At 46.6% G+C, this 14,481-nt stretch overlaps 1 long non-coding RNA gene across 1 annotated transcript; it reads right to left on the bottom strand.

Moving 5' to 3' along the window:
• Positions 1 to 241: 241 nt before the first annotated feature.
• LOC116969640 lies at positions 242 to 6,453 on the bottom strand. Its single transcript, XR_004410873.1, has 3 exons — positions 6,443 to 6,453; positions 2,539 to 2,541; positions 242 to 298 (listed from the first exon to the last, which is right to left on the bottom strand). It is a non-coding gene; the product is annotated as an uncharacterized LOC116969640 (long non-coding RNA).
• Between the last annotated feature and the right edge of the window lie 8,028 nt (positions 6,454 to 14,481).

The raw sequence follows: 14,481 nt of genomic DNA, 5'->3' as shown, positions 1-14,481 counted from the left end.
TCATTTCCCTCACCCCTGACTCTCAGTCTGAAGAAGGGTCTCGACCCTAAACGTCACCCATTTCTTTTCTTCACAGATGCTGCTTGACCCACTGAGATATTCCAGATTCGGTGTCTATCTTTGGTTCAAACCAGCATTTGCAGTTCTGGTCCTTCCCACACATCAATGAGGGACCGTGTTCTCTGGGTCAAGCAGATGCAGTGTTATTTTATTCTACTCACAGCATGAGACGCTTCACCATACTAGTGCCTCGACACGGGGGCTTGGATCGCCCCGACACATCGATCAACTGCCCCGACTGCAGGAGAAAAATGAGGGAAGAAGGTTAGACTTTATTGCCTTCCATCACAGTGAGGAATCCGCTGAGCTTCTCCAGCATTTTTGTGTACCTACCATTTAGATAGTAATCTGTCTTCCTGGTTTTGCTACCCAAGTGAATAACCTCTCATTTATCCACATTAAATTGACAAGCACCTGCCCATTCACCCAACCTGTCGAAATCACCCTGCATTCTCATAGCATCATCCTCACAGTTCACACTGCCATCCAGCTTTGTGTCATCTGCAAATTTGCTAATGTTACTTTGAAACCCTTCATCTAAATCATTGATGTATATTGTAAATATCTATGGTCCCATCACCGAGCCTTGCGGTACCCCACTAGTCACTGCCTGCCATTCTGAAAGAGACCCGTTAATCCCTACTCTTTGGTTCCCGTCTGCCAACCACTTCTCTATCCATGTCAGCACTCTACCCCCAATACCATGTGCCCTAAGTTTGCCCACTAATCTCCTATGTGGGACCTTATCAAATGTTTTCTGAAAGTCCAAGTACACCACATCCACTCGCCCCTCTCCCCTGTCCATTTTCCTCGTTAGATCCTCAATAAATTCCAGAAAATTAGTCAAGCATGATTTCCACTTCCTAAATCCATGCTGACTCGGACCGAGCCTGTTAATGTTATCCGAATGCCGCTATTTCATCTTTTAATGATTGACTCCAGCATCATCCCCACCACCGATGCCAGGCTAACTGGTCTATAATTCCCTGTTTTCTCTCTCCCGCCTTTCTTAAAAAGTGGGATAACATTAGCTACCCTCCAATCCACATGAACTGATCCTGAATCTATAGAACATTGGAAAATGATCACCAGTGCATCCACGATATCTAGAGCCACTTCCTTAAGTACCCTGGGATGCAGACCATCAGGCCCTGGGGATTTATCGGCCTTCAGTCCCATCAGTTTATCCAACACTATTTCCTGCTTAATGTGGATTTCCTTCAGTTCCTTTGTCACAAAAGGACTGGGGACAAAATTCCCCCTTGTCTAACACCATTGCTAACCCCAAATGGGTAAGTCCCATTAGGGTATTTTTACCCTTACACTTCCTTAGTTCTATCCATACTGCCTCCACATCTCCTGTTTCAATGTCACCCCTTGCAAGGGACTGAATTTCATTCCTCACCAACAGAGCAACCCAGCCCCTCTGCCCATCTGTCTGTCTATTGTATAGGAGATATATCCTTGAATCTTCAGTTCCCATCACCAGCCCTCTTGCAGCTATGTCTCTGTAATTCCTACAACCAGCCGTGCGTGTGAGTTTAGTTTTAGATTTAGAGATGCAGAGTGGAAACAGGCCCTTCAGCGCACCAAGTCTGCGAAGGATATTTAAAATAAAAGGGCTGTTTAAAGTTCACAAGCTGAAACTTTTTATAAAAATCGAATTTGAAGGAAAAGTGAAGAATCATAATGAAAATGTTCCCAAGAGATGGCATCATTCCGGGGGAGCACATGGTAATTTTGATAACCAATTCGACAGAGATTTTTGGGTCTCCAATTCATGGTTCAAAGATGCAAACAGTTGGGTCTTCAAGTGAAGATTTGACTAAGTCAAACCCTATTTTAAAAGAATTTTAAATTAAAAGGAGTCTGCAGATGCTGTAAACGAGTTCACGTGGAAGAATAAGCAACGGTTAAACAAGCCAATTTATTTCATTTGAAGTGAAAATGCAATTTGTCCAATTTAAACATGTTTGCCTGACCTATGGATATTTGCCCAGCCTCAAAGATTCACGTTTTCTCACCCCATCAACAACAAAAGCATGATTAGTTCAAAACGGAATAGATTATGCTACAGTGGCATCGTTTAAGACTCGGCTGAATCCAACATTCCTAAAGTTCCTACCATAATTAACTTGTTTAAGAAAGAACTTCAGATGCTGGAAAAATCGAAGGTTGACAAAAATGCTGGAGAAACTCAGCGGATGAGCCAGCATGCATCTAGACGCTGCCTCACTTGCTATGTTTCTCCAGCATTTTTGTCTACCATAATTAATTCACTCCCTTCACCCAGGAGATGGGTATATGGAACAAGCTGCCAGAGGAGGTAGTGGAGGCTGGTACAATGGCATTTAGAAGATATTTGGACAGGACTATTTGGACTAATTGTCAGTTTCTCTAATATACACTGAACTTTTTGCTGTTTCGTAAGTGTTTTACAGTGCAATATGTTACACTACTGTTGTGCTGCTACGTAACCCACTCCATGACACACTGAGGAACACCTTCAGCAACAGACTGGTTCTATCAAGATGCAGCACAGAACCCCACAGGAGATCCTGCTCCACAATGGCTATCAAACTGTACAACTCCACCCCCTTCTGTCGTGGGGTAGACTGACTGCCACTCTCCCCCTCCCCAATCTTTGCACATCCCCAATCCTTTCCACTCATCACTTTAATTTCATGTTTAGTTTAGTTTAGTTTAGAGATACAGCGCAGAAACAGGCCCTTCGGCCCACCGGGTCTGTGGCAACCAGCGATCCCCGCACATTAACACTAACCAGCGATCATCCCGTACACTAGCACTACTCCACACACTAGGGACACTTACAATGTTACCAAAGCCAATTAACCTACAATCCTGTACCTCTTTGGAGTGTGGGAGAAAACCGAAGATCTCAGAGAAAACCCACGCAGGTCACGGGGAGAACGTACAATTTCCGTATAGACAGCACCCGTAATCGGGATGGAACCTGGGTCTCCGGCGTGCATTTGCTGTAAGGCAGCAACACTACCGCTGCTCCACCATGACCGTCTTTATCTTGTGTTGTACGACTGTTGGCAGATCAATTTTCCTCCTTGGATAGATACAGTTCTATCGTATCGTAAGTCAGCATTTAATAGTTCAGTTTGTGACATATGACAATAAAATACACTTGACTCTTGACAGGTACATGGATAGGATAGGTATGGAGAGATGTGGAGCAAATGCAGGCAGGAGGAACTAGTGTAGATGGGGCATCTTGGTCAATGTGGGCAAGACAAAATGTGCAGGAACAGCAGATGCAGGATGACACTGAAGATAGACACAAAATGCTGGAGATACTCAGCAGGACAGGCAGATTACAACTCAGCGATATGAATGTTGATTTCTCCAACGTCAAGTAACCCTTGCCTTCCCTCTCTCCATCCCTCCCCAACCCTAGTTAGAAACATAGAAAATAGGTGCAGGAGCAGGCCATTCGGCCCTTCGAGCCTGCACCGCCATTCAATATGATCATGGCTGATCATCCAATTCAGTATCCCATCCCTGCCTTCTCTCCATACCCCCTGATCCATTTAGCCACAATGACCACATCTAACTCCCTCTTAAATATAGCCAATGAACTGGCCCCCACTACCTTCTGTGGCAGAGAATTCCACAGATTCACCACTCTCTGTGTAAAAAATGATTTTCTCATTTCGGTCCTAAAAAACTTCCCTATTATCCTTAAACTGTGACCCCTAGTTCTGCACTTCCCCAATATCGGGAATAATCTTCCTGCATCTAGCCTGTCCAACCCCTTAAGAATTTTGTAAGTTTCTATAAGATCCCACCTTAATCTTTTGAATTCTAGCGTGTACAAGCCGAGTCTATCCAGTCTTTCTTCATATGAAAGTCCTGCCATCCCAGGAAGCAATCTGGTGAACCTTCTCTGTACTCCCTCTATGGCAAGAATGTCTTTCCTCAGATTAGGAGACCAAAACAAAACGCAATACTCCAGGTGTGGTCTCACCAAGATCTTGTACAACTGCAGTAGAACCTCCCGGCTCTTATACTCAAATCCTTTTGCTATGAATGCTTTCTTTCTTCACTGCCTGCTGCACCTGCATTCCTACTTTCAATGACTGGTGTACCATGACACCCAGGTCTCGTTGCATCTCACCGTTTCCAAATCAGCCACCATTCTCCAACTAGCTTCATTGTCCTGTGAAACGTCACCTATCCATGTTCTACACAGATGCTGCCTGACCCGCTGAGTTACTCCAGCAATCTGTGAAACGCCATCTATCCATGTTCTTCACAGATGCTGCCTGACACGCTGAGTTACTCCAGCACTCCTTGAAATGTCATCTATCCATGTTATAACCATATAACAATTACAGCACGGAAACACGCCATCTCGGCCTTTCCAGTCTGTGCCGAACACTTATTTTCCCCTAGTCCCATCTACCTGCACTCAGACCATAACCCTCCATTCCTTTCCCATCCATATACCTATCCAACTTATTTTTAAATGAAAACATCGAACCTGCCTCCACCACTTCCACTGGAAGCTCATTCCACACAGCTACCACTCTTTGAATTAGATTAGATTAGATTAGATTAGATAGCCTTTATTGTCATTCAGACCGAAGTCTGAACGAAATTGAAGCAGTCATACATACAATACAATACAATACAATAAAAAACAACAATAAACACATATTAACATCCACCACAGTGAGTCCTCCACCCAACGTCTCCTCACTGTGATGGAGGCAAAAGTCTTAGGTCTCCAGTCTCTTCCCTCCTCTTCTCCCTCTGCGCTGAGGCGATAACCCCCGGGCGATGTTACAACTGTCCCGCGGCTCAAACACCGCGGCCCGGGGTGGTCGAAGCTGCCGCCCATCAGTCCTGCTGACACAGCCGCTGGCCCGCGGCCGAACCCCGGACTCAGGCCACCGCCGCCAGAACACCGTCCCAGCCACCGGAGCACCGTTCAAGCCCCGAGCCGGATCGCCCTCACGTGAGTACCGTTACCGTCTCAACCTCGCGCCAGGCCGCCCCGACATGGGCGCCGCTCCTCCCTCGGGCTGGGCCGCCCCGACTGGGCACCGCTTCTCCCTCGGGCTGGGCCGCCCCGACATGGGCGCCGTACCTCCCTCGGGCTGGGCCACCCCGGCATGGGCGTCGCTCCTCCCTCGGGCTGGGCCGCCCCGACATGGGCGCCGCTCCTCCCTCGGACTGGGCCGCCCCGGCATGGGCGCCGCTCCATCCTCGGACTGGGAACGCCGTACCTCCCCGAGCTCGGCCACTCCGACGGGAGCACCGTTCCTTCCTCGGGCCGGCCGTCCTCACGGGAGCGTCACAGCCCCTCACGGAAGCCCTGTTCCAGCCCGAGCCGGGCCGTCCTCACGGGAGCGAGCTCAGTGCGAGTCCTGGCGGGCTCTGCCTCCTGAGCCTCGAGGTCGCCAGCTCCGCTATTAGGCCTCAGCGCAGAGGGAGGCAGAGAAGGGGAATACGACAAAAAAAGTCGCATTCCCCCGCAGGGAGAGACAGCAAGCCCCGTTTTCAACCCCCCCCCCCAAAACACAAACTAAAAACCAAAACTAGACTAACCAAAACGAAAATAAACAACACAAAAAAACACAAAACAAACAGGGCTGCCGGTGCGCCGCTGCAGCCAGAGCCGCGCCGCCACAATAATGGAGTTTCCCCTCATGTTACCCCTAAACTTCTGTTCCTTAATTGTCAAGTCATGTCCTCTTGTTTGAATCTTCCCTACTCTCAATGGGAACAGCTTATCCACGTCAACTCTGTCTATCCCTCTCATCATTTTAAAGAACTCTATCAAGTCCCACCTTAACCTTCTGCGCTCCAAAGAATAAAGACCTAACTTGTTCGACCTTTCTCTGTAACTTAGTTGCTGAAACCCAGGCAACATTCTAATAAACATCCTCTGTACTCTCTCTATTTTGTTGACATCCTCCCTATAATTAGCCGACCAAATTTGTACACCATACTCCAGAATTGGCCTCATCAATGCCTTGTACAATTTTAACATTACATTCCAGCTTCTATACTCAATGCTCTGATTTATGAAGGCCAGCACACCAAAAGCTTTCTTTACCACCCTATCTACATGAGATTCCACCTTCAGGGAACTATGCACAGTTATTCCTAGATCCCTCTATTCAACTGCATTCCTCAATTCGCTACCATTTACCATGTACGTCCTATTTTGATTTGTCCTGCCAAGATGTAGCATCTCACACTTATCAGCATTAAACTCCATCTGCCATCTTTCAGTCACACAGCCGGCCTAAATCTCTCAGTAGACTTTAAAAATCTACTTCATTATCCACAATACAACCTATCTTAGTATCATCTGCAATCTTACTAAACCAATTTACCACACCATCATCCAGATCATTAATGTACATGATAAACAACAGTGGACCCAACACAGATCCCTGAGGCACCTCACTAATCACCGGCCTCCAACCTGACAAACAGCCACCCACCATTACTCTCTGGCATCTCCCATTCAGCCACTGTTGAATCCATCTTGCTATTCCACCATTAATACCCAACAATTGAACCTTCTTAACCAACCTTCCATGAGGAACCTTGTCAAAGGCCTTACTGAAGTCCATATAGACAACATCCACTGCTTTACCCTCATCAATTTTCCGAGTAACCTTTTCAAAAAATTCAAGATTAGTCAAACATGACCTTCCAGGCACAAATCCATGTTGACTGTTCCTAATCAGATCCTGTTGATCCAAATGCTTATATATATTATCTCTAAGTATCCTTTTCATTAATTTACCCACCACTTACGTCAAACTAACAGGTCTATAATTGCTAGGTTTACTCTTAGAACCCTTTTTAAACAATGGAAGAACATGCGCAGTACGCCAATCCTCCGGCACTTTTCCCGTTTTGAGTGGGCCAGTGGAGTTGAGAAGCCAAGACAGTTGTTGCACCAACAGTGGATATAAAAAGGTCCAGAGAGGGTAGAAGGCTGGGTAGGGGGAGAGGCGGGGGGTGGGGGGATGTTGAAGACTGGAGACAGGATTGTCACTGGATGGATAGGATTCTCTCCTATAAAGAAAAGCTCAGAGGTGGCAGTAGAGCCCTGCGTCCCTATGTTCCCAATGTAGGGGGTCCAGAACCAGGTGGTCGCAGTTTAAGAATAAGACCCGCTGAGTCACTCCACCTTTTATCTTGGTCTATTAACAGATTCAAATCTACCTTAGATCTCCTTTTATCATCCTGCTTGGCATTCTCCACAGGCATTTTTGATACAGGTTCCATTGTTTCTAAATGCGTAGAGTGAATTTTAAAACTGTGATCTGTTCAATATCTCGCAAACTGTGAACCCACTTCAAGTTGATGGATGTAATGAAGCCCGTCCGTCTCACATGGTTACGGATGCAGTTCAATGTGATGTCACCTGCCAGGCACATTATGAGGTCACCTCTGATTATGATGGTTTACAAACTTGTGATCTTATGAATGGAAGGCCGGCCCAGAAGGGAATAAACCACTTCACCATATGACCACAGGTCACAGTGGTTATAACTAACTGGACTCAAGTGTTAGATACAAGGAACTCAGTTCAATTGAGTTTGTTGTCACGTGTACAGAGAAATGCTTTTTGTCGCATGTTAAAAACAGTTAGCAGAAAGACAATGCATGATTACAATCGAGCCATTTACAATGTATAGATACATGGTAAGGGAATAACGTTTAGTGCAAGGTAAAGCCAGCAAGGATAGTCCGAGGGTCACCAATGAGGTAGATAGTAGTTCAGAACTGCTCTCTGGTTGTGGTAGGATGATTTAGTTGCCTGATAACAGCTGGGAAGAAACTGTCCCTGAATCTGGAGGTGTGCGTTTTCACACTCCTGTACCTTTGCTAATTTGCAGAAGGACATTCTTACTATTGAGGGAGTGCAGCGTAAGTTCACCAGGTCAATATCCGGGGTGACGGGACTTACGTATGATGAAAGAATGGGTAGACTGGGCTTGAATTCGCTGGAAATGAGAAGGATGAGAGGTTCTTATGAAAACATATAACATTCTTAAAGGAGTTAAGGCTAGATGCAGGAACAATGTTCCTGATGTTGGGGGAGTCCAGAACCAGGGGTCACAGTTTAAGAATAACGGGTTAGGCCATTTAGGACTCAGAAGAGGGAAAACATTTTCACGCAGAAAATCTGTAGAATTCTCTGCCACAGAAGGCAGTGGAGGCCAATTCACTGGATGTTTTCAAGTGAGTGTTGGATGTGGCTCTTTGGGCTAACAGCAGGCATGGGGTATTGATTTTGGATGATCAGCCAAAATCATATTGAAAGGCGGTGCTGGCTCAAAGGGCCGAATGGACTACTCCTGCACCTAGTGTCTATGTTTCTACGTCATGGTGAGTCTATCACTCGTTGACGTCTGGTCCTGAAGATGGGTCCTGAACCAAAACTTCACCCACTCATGTTCTCCAGAGATGTTGCTCAACCCGCTGAGTTACTCCAGCACAAACAATGTTAAATCTCAAGTGTTTTCATTTCGAGATACAGTGTGGCAACGGGCCCTTTGGCCCACCGAGTACACGCCGACCAGTATTCACCTCTAGACCCGCACTATCCTACACACTGGGGGCTTTTTACCAAAGCCAATTAACCTACAAACCTGCACGTCTTTTGAGTGTGGGAGGAAACCGGAGCACCCGTAGAAAACCCATGCGGGTCACGGGGAGAACATACAAACTCAGTACAGACAGCACCTGGGTCACCGGCGCTGTGAGGCAGCAACTCTACCGCTGAACCACACTGCCATGTTGGGGAAAAATACTTAAAATGCAGCAGAATATTTTTGACATTTGCCGAATGAGAGTTGTCTATAGTCAAAGTGGGTGTAGTTTGTTCCTGGCACGAAAATACTTCTGCTTTATCAGTTTCACACTTAAGTCTATAAACCAAAAGACTCCATTGTTGGAATGCAATTCAATATTTGACAAATCTGAACACCTTAACAGACAGATATAAATCACACAGAGGGATTACTGGAGTACATTTTCCCTTTGTAGTCCCTGAGAAATCAGTGGCTGTGGCAGAGGGTTGTTCTGATGTTCTAAGCCATGCCAATCCAGATATGATTGAATGACGGTGAGGACTTGATGTGCCAAATGGAGAAGGAACATCTCATTGGGTTTTAAAGTCTGCAGAGGACTGACATACAACTTCCTTAGCATCAAGTGAATTGATCAGCATGGTGGCGCAGCGATAGACTAAGAATTGCTGCCTTACAGTGCCAGAGACCCGGGTTCGATCCTGGCTACGTGTGCTTGTAGTTTGTACGTTCTCCCTGTGACCGCGTGGGTTTCCTTCGGGTGCTCTGGTTTCCTCCCACATTCTAGAGATGTGCCGATGTGTAGGTTAATTGACGTCTGTAAATTGTCCCTAGTGTGAAGGATATAGGACTAGTGTACAGGTGATCGTTGGTTGGCGTGGACTCGGTGGGCGGAAGGGCCTGGTTTCACGCCATCTCTCTAAAACAAACTATTACCGTTACCTCGTTGGTCTCAGTTTAACATTGCTTGTACAAGATCCTTTCTATAGCCCTCAGACCAGTGAGCCCATGTGTTCATACCTTTAACCAGACAGTCAGAACCTTTTTTAGTTTAGTTTAGAGATACAGCACAGAATCAGGCCATTCAGCCCACCGCGTCCACGTCAACCAGCGATACCCGTGCATTAAACTACCCCGCGCACACTAGGGACAAATAGGACACCTACGTGAGAATGCTGTTCATCTCAGCATTTAACATCATTATCCCCTCAAAACTGATTACCAAACTCAGCGACCTGGACATCGACCCCTCCCTCTGCAACTGGATACTGGACTTTCTAACCAACAGACCCCAGTCTGTTAGGTCAGACAACCACACCTATTCAACTCTCACCCTGAACACCGGCGTTCCACAGGGCTGTGTGCTGAGCCCCTCCTCTACTCCCTCTTCACCTACGACTGCAAACCTGTACATGGTACTAACACCATCATCAAGTATGCAGATGATACAACGATAATTGGCCTCATCAGCGACAACGATGAGTCGGCCTATAGGGAGGAGGTCCAGCTCCTAGCAGCATGGTGCGCTGACAACAACCTGACCTGTAACTACAAGAAGACCAAGGAGCTCATTGTGGACTACAGAATGTCTAGGGGTGGCACGTACACCCCCATCCACATCAACGGGACGGAGGTGGAACGTGTTTCCAGCTTCAGGTTTTAGGGGGTCAACATCTCTGATGACCTCTCTTGGACCCACAATACCTCAACACTGGTAAAGAAGGCTCACCAGCGTCCCTTCTTCCTGAGGAGACTAAAGAAGGTCCATCTGTCTCCTCAGATTCTGGTGAACCTCTACTGCTGCACTATCGAGAGCATCCTTACCAACTGTATCACAGTATGGTATGGCAACTGTCTCCGACCGGAAAGCACTGCAGAGGGTGGTGAAAACTGCCCAACGCATCACTGGTTCCTCACTCCCCAGAGTAGGGTAATCGAGGACCAGAGGACATAGGCTTAAGGTGAAGGGGAAAAGATTAAATAGGAATCTAGGTGGTGACGTTTTCATACAGTGGGTAGTTGGTATAGGGAACGAGCTGCCAGAGGAGGTAGTTGAGGCAGGGACTATCCCAGTGTTTAAGAAACAGACAGGTACGTGGATAGGACAGATATGGAGGGATATGGGCCAAACGTGGGCAGGTGGGACTAATATAGCTGAGACATGTAGGCTGTTGATAGTAAGTTAAGCCGAAGGGCCTGTTTCCACACTGGATCACTCTCTGTGACTATGACTTTAAGGCTCTATAACTGTATGAGAAGGCAGTAGAATGGGGTTAGGAGGGAGAGATAGATCAGCCATGATTGAATGGTGGAGTAGACTTGGCCATTCGGTCATCTAATTCTGCTCCTATCACTTATGACCTTATGATGTTTCGAGGGATATGTCAGTGTGTGTCTACTCACATTCTACAGTGAGGGTCACATCCCTCTCTACTGTCCCGTGTCCATTCTCCGCCACACACTGATAGACCTCAGCATCCTGCCGTGTCAGCTGAGGGAACTCCATCCACAGCTCGTTGCTGGAACGTGTTGTGTTCAGCGTGACACCGAGATGTCTCCACGTCAGGTTAGATGTTGGGAAACTCTGGACGTTGCAGAGGATCGCTGCAGAGTTTCCTTCCTTTACACTGACCCAGGAACTGTTCACGTTGTCGGGGGAAGTGATTGAGAGATTCTGTGGAGCATCTAAAGACAAACGGAGATGTAAACGTGTTCACACGGCAGAGTTCCACGTGTCACACAGGACAATACGGAGAGAAACGGTAAAGTACGGATGTGACCAATCTGCAGAAGGGTCTCGACCTGAAACGTCACCCATTCCTTCTCTCTAGAGATGCTGCCTGACCCGCTGAGTATCTCCAGCTCGTTGTGTTTAACCTTGGTTTAAACAAGCACCTGCAGTTCCCTCCTACACATTTCGTCAAGATATCTCCTCAAGATACAGCTATGTCTACTTTGAAGAGGTTCTCCTCCTCTTTCCGACGAGAGTTGGACATAGGGTGATAGTGTGGAAACAGGCTTTTAGGCCTAATTTGCCCACACCGGCCAACATTTCCCAGATACACTAGTCCCACCTGCCCGCATATGGCCCATATCCCTCCAAACCTGTCCTATCCATGTACCTGTCGAACTGCTTCTTAAACACTGGGATAATCCCTGCCTCAAATACCTCCTCTCACAGTTTATTTCATACACCAACAATCTTTTGTATGAAAAAGTCACCCCTCAGATGCCTAATAAATCTTTTCCCCTTCACCTTGAACCTATGTCCTCTGGTCCTCGATTCCCCTACTCTGGGCAAGAGACTCTGTACATCTACCCGATCTATTCCCCTCATGATCTATACACCTCTATACGATCCTCATCCTCCTGCGCTCCAAGGAATAGAGACCCAGCCTGTTCAACCTCTCCCTCTAGTCGCGGCAACATCCTCATAAATCTTCTCTGAACCATTTCCAGCTTGACAATATCTTTCCTATAACACGGTGCCCAGACTTTACACAATATTCTAAATGTTGTCTTACCAACGTCTTATGCAACTGCAACATGACCTCCCAACTTCTATAATCAATACTCTGACTGATGAAGGCCAAAGTGCAAAAAGCCTTTTTGACCACATTATCTACCTGTGTCTCGACCTTCAAGGAACCATGCACCTGGACTCCTAGATCCCTCTGCTCTACAACACTACCCAGAAGCCGACCATTAACCGTGTTGGTCCTGCCCTTGTTAGATGTCCCAAAATTCAACATCTCACACTTCTCGGTATTAAACTCCATCAACCATTCCTCAACTCATCTGACCAATCGATCAAGATCCTGCTGTAATCTTTCACAACAACGCAGTTCTGCCACATTCTCTCTCACTGCTCCCTCTCTGTGATGCCTCCTGCTCTCCGACCTTACATTCATTGTTTTTTATCTCTCTACATCAACGTCTATATCTCTCGTTTCCCTTATCCCTAACCAGTCTGAAGAAGGGTCTCGACCAGAAACCTCGCCCGTTCCTTCTCTCCAAAGATGCTGCCTGTCCCGCTGAATTAGTTCAACTTTTTTGTGTCTATCTTCAGTACGGATGTAAGCTGGCCAATAATGTAAAAGTGGATAGCAAGTGTTTCTACGGATATATAAAGAATGAAAAAGGAGACAAGAGTGGATGTTGGATCGCGGGAGAATGATGCAGCAGAAATCAAGCAATTGAAGAGGAATTGAATAACTTGTTTTGCATCAATCCTCACCGTGGAGGACACCAGCAGTGTACCTGCAATCCTAGAGAGTCAGTGTGGAAGTTAGTGAAGTGGCTATTACTAAGGAGAAGGTTCAAGAAGGAACTGCAGATGCTGGAAAATCGAAGGTAGACAAAAATGCCGGAGAAACTCAGCGGGTGCGGCAGCATCTATGGATCGAAGGAAATAGGCAACATTTCGGGCCAAATCCTTCTTCAGGTCTGAAGAAGGGTTTCGGCATCGAAACGTTGACTATTTCATTTGCTCCATGGATGCTACCGCACCCACTGAGTTTCACCAGCATTTTTGTCTACTAAGGAGTAGGTGCTCGGAAAACTGAACGGGTTGAGAGTGGATAAGCCACCTGGACCGGATGGACTGCACCCCAGGGTTCTGAAGGAAGTGGCCTCTGAGATTGCGGAGGCATTAGTTGTGATATTTCAAGAATCACTAGAGTTAGGAGTGGGTTCATGAAGATTGGAAATTTGCGAATATCGTCCCGCTGAACAAGAAGGGAGTGAAACGGAAGGGTGGAAACTATAGGCCGGTTAGCCTGACTTCGGTGGTTGGTAAGATTTTAGAGTCAATTGTAAAGGAAGAGGTTACGCAGTACTTAGATGTTCAGGATAAAATGGGCTGAAGTCAGCATGGTTTTGTGAAGGGAAGATCTTGCCTGACAAATCTGCTGGAGTTCTTTGAGGAAGTTAATATCAGGACATCAGACAGAGGAGTGGCTGCGGATGAAAGAAAGCAGTGAAGAAATCAAATGGCATGTTGGCCTTCATAGAAACATAGAAAATAGATGCGGGAGTAGGCCATTCGGCCCTTCAAGCCTGCACCGCCATTCAATATGATCATGGCTGATCATCCAACTCAGTATCCTGTACCTGCCTTCTCTCCATACCCCCTGATCCCTTTAACTACAAGGGCCACATCTAACTCCCTCTTAAATATAGCCAATGAACTGGCCTCAACTACCTTCTGTGGCAGAGAATTCCAGAGATTCGCCACTCTCTGTGTGAAAAAAGTTTTCCTCATCTCGGTCCTAAAAGATTTCCCCATTAAACTGTGACCCATTGTTCTGGACGTCCCCAACATCGGGAACAATCTTCCTGCATCTAGCCCGTCCAACCACTTAAGAATTTTGTAAGTTTCTATCAGATCCCCCCTCAATCTTCTAAATTCTAGCGAGTACAAATTGAGTGTATCCAGTCTTTCTTCATATGAAAGTCCTGACATCCCAGGAATCAGTCTGGTGAACCTTCTCTGAACTCCCTCTATGGCAAGAATGTCCTTCCTCAGATTAGGAGACCAACACTGTACGCAATACTCCAGGTGTGGTCTCACCAAGACCCTGTACAACTGCAGTAGAACCCTCCTGCTCCTATACTCAAATCCTTTTGCAATGAATGCTAACATACCATTCGCCTTCTTCACTGCCTGCTGCACCTGCACGCCTACTTTTAATGACTGGTGTATCATGACACCCAGGTCTCGTTGCATCACCCCCTTTCCTAATCGGTCACCATTCAGATAATAGTCTACTTTCCTGTTTTTGCCACCACTGGATAACCTCACATTTATCCACATTATACAGCATGT

This window comes from Amblyraja radiata, unplaced genomic scaffold, assembly GCF_010909765.2.
Source record: "Amblyraja radiata isolate CabotCenter1 unplaced genomic scaffold, sAmbRad1.1.pri S92, whole genome shotgun sequence".
NCBI lineage: Eukaryota > Metazoa > Chordata > Chondrichthyes > Rajiformes > Rajidae > Amblyraja > Amblyraja radiata.
The sequence above is the reverse complement of the archived record's forward strand: the minus strand, read 5'-3'. Positions and strand labels throughout refer to the sequence as shown.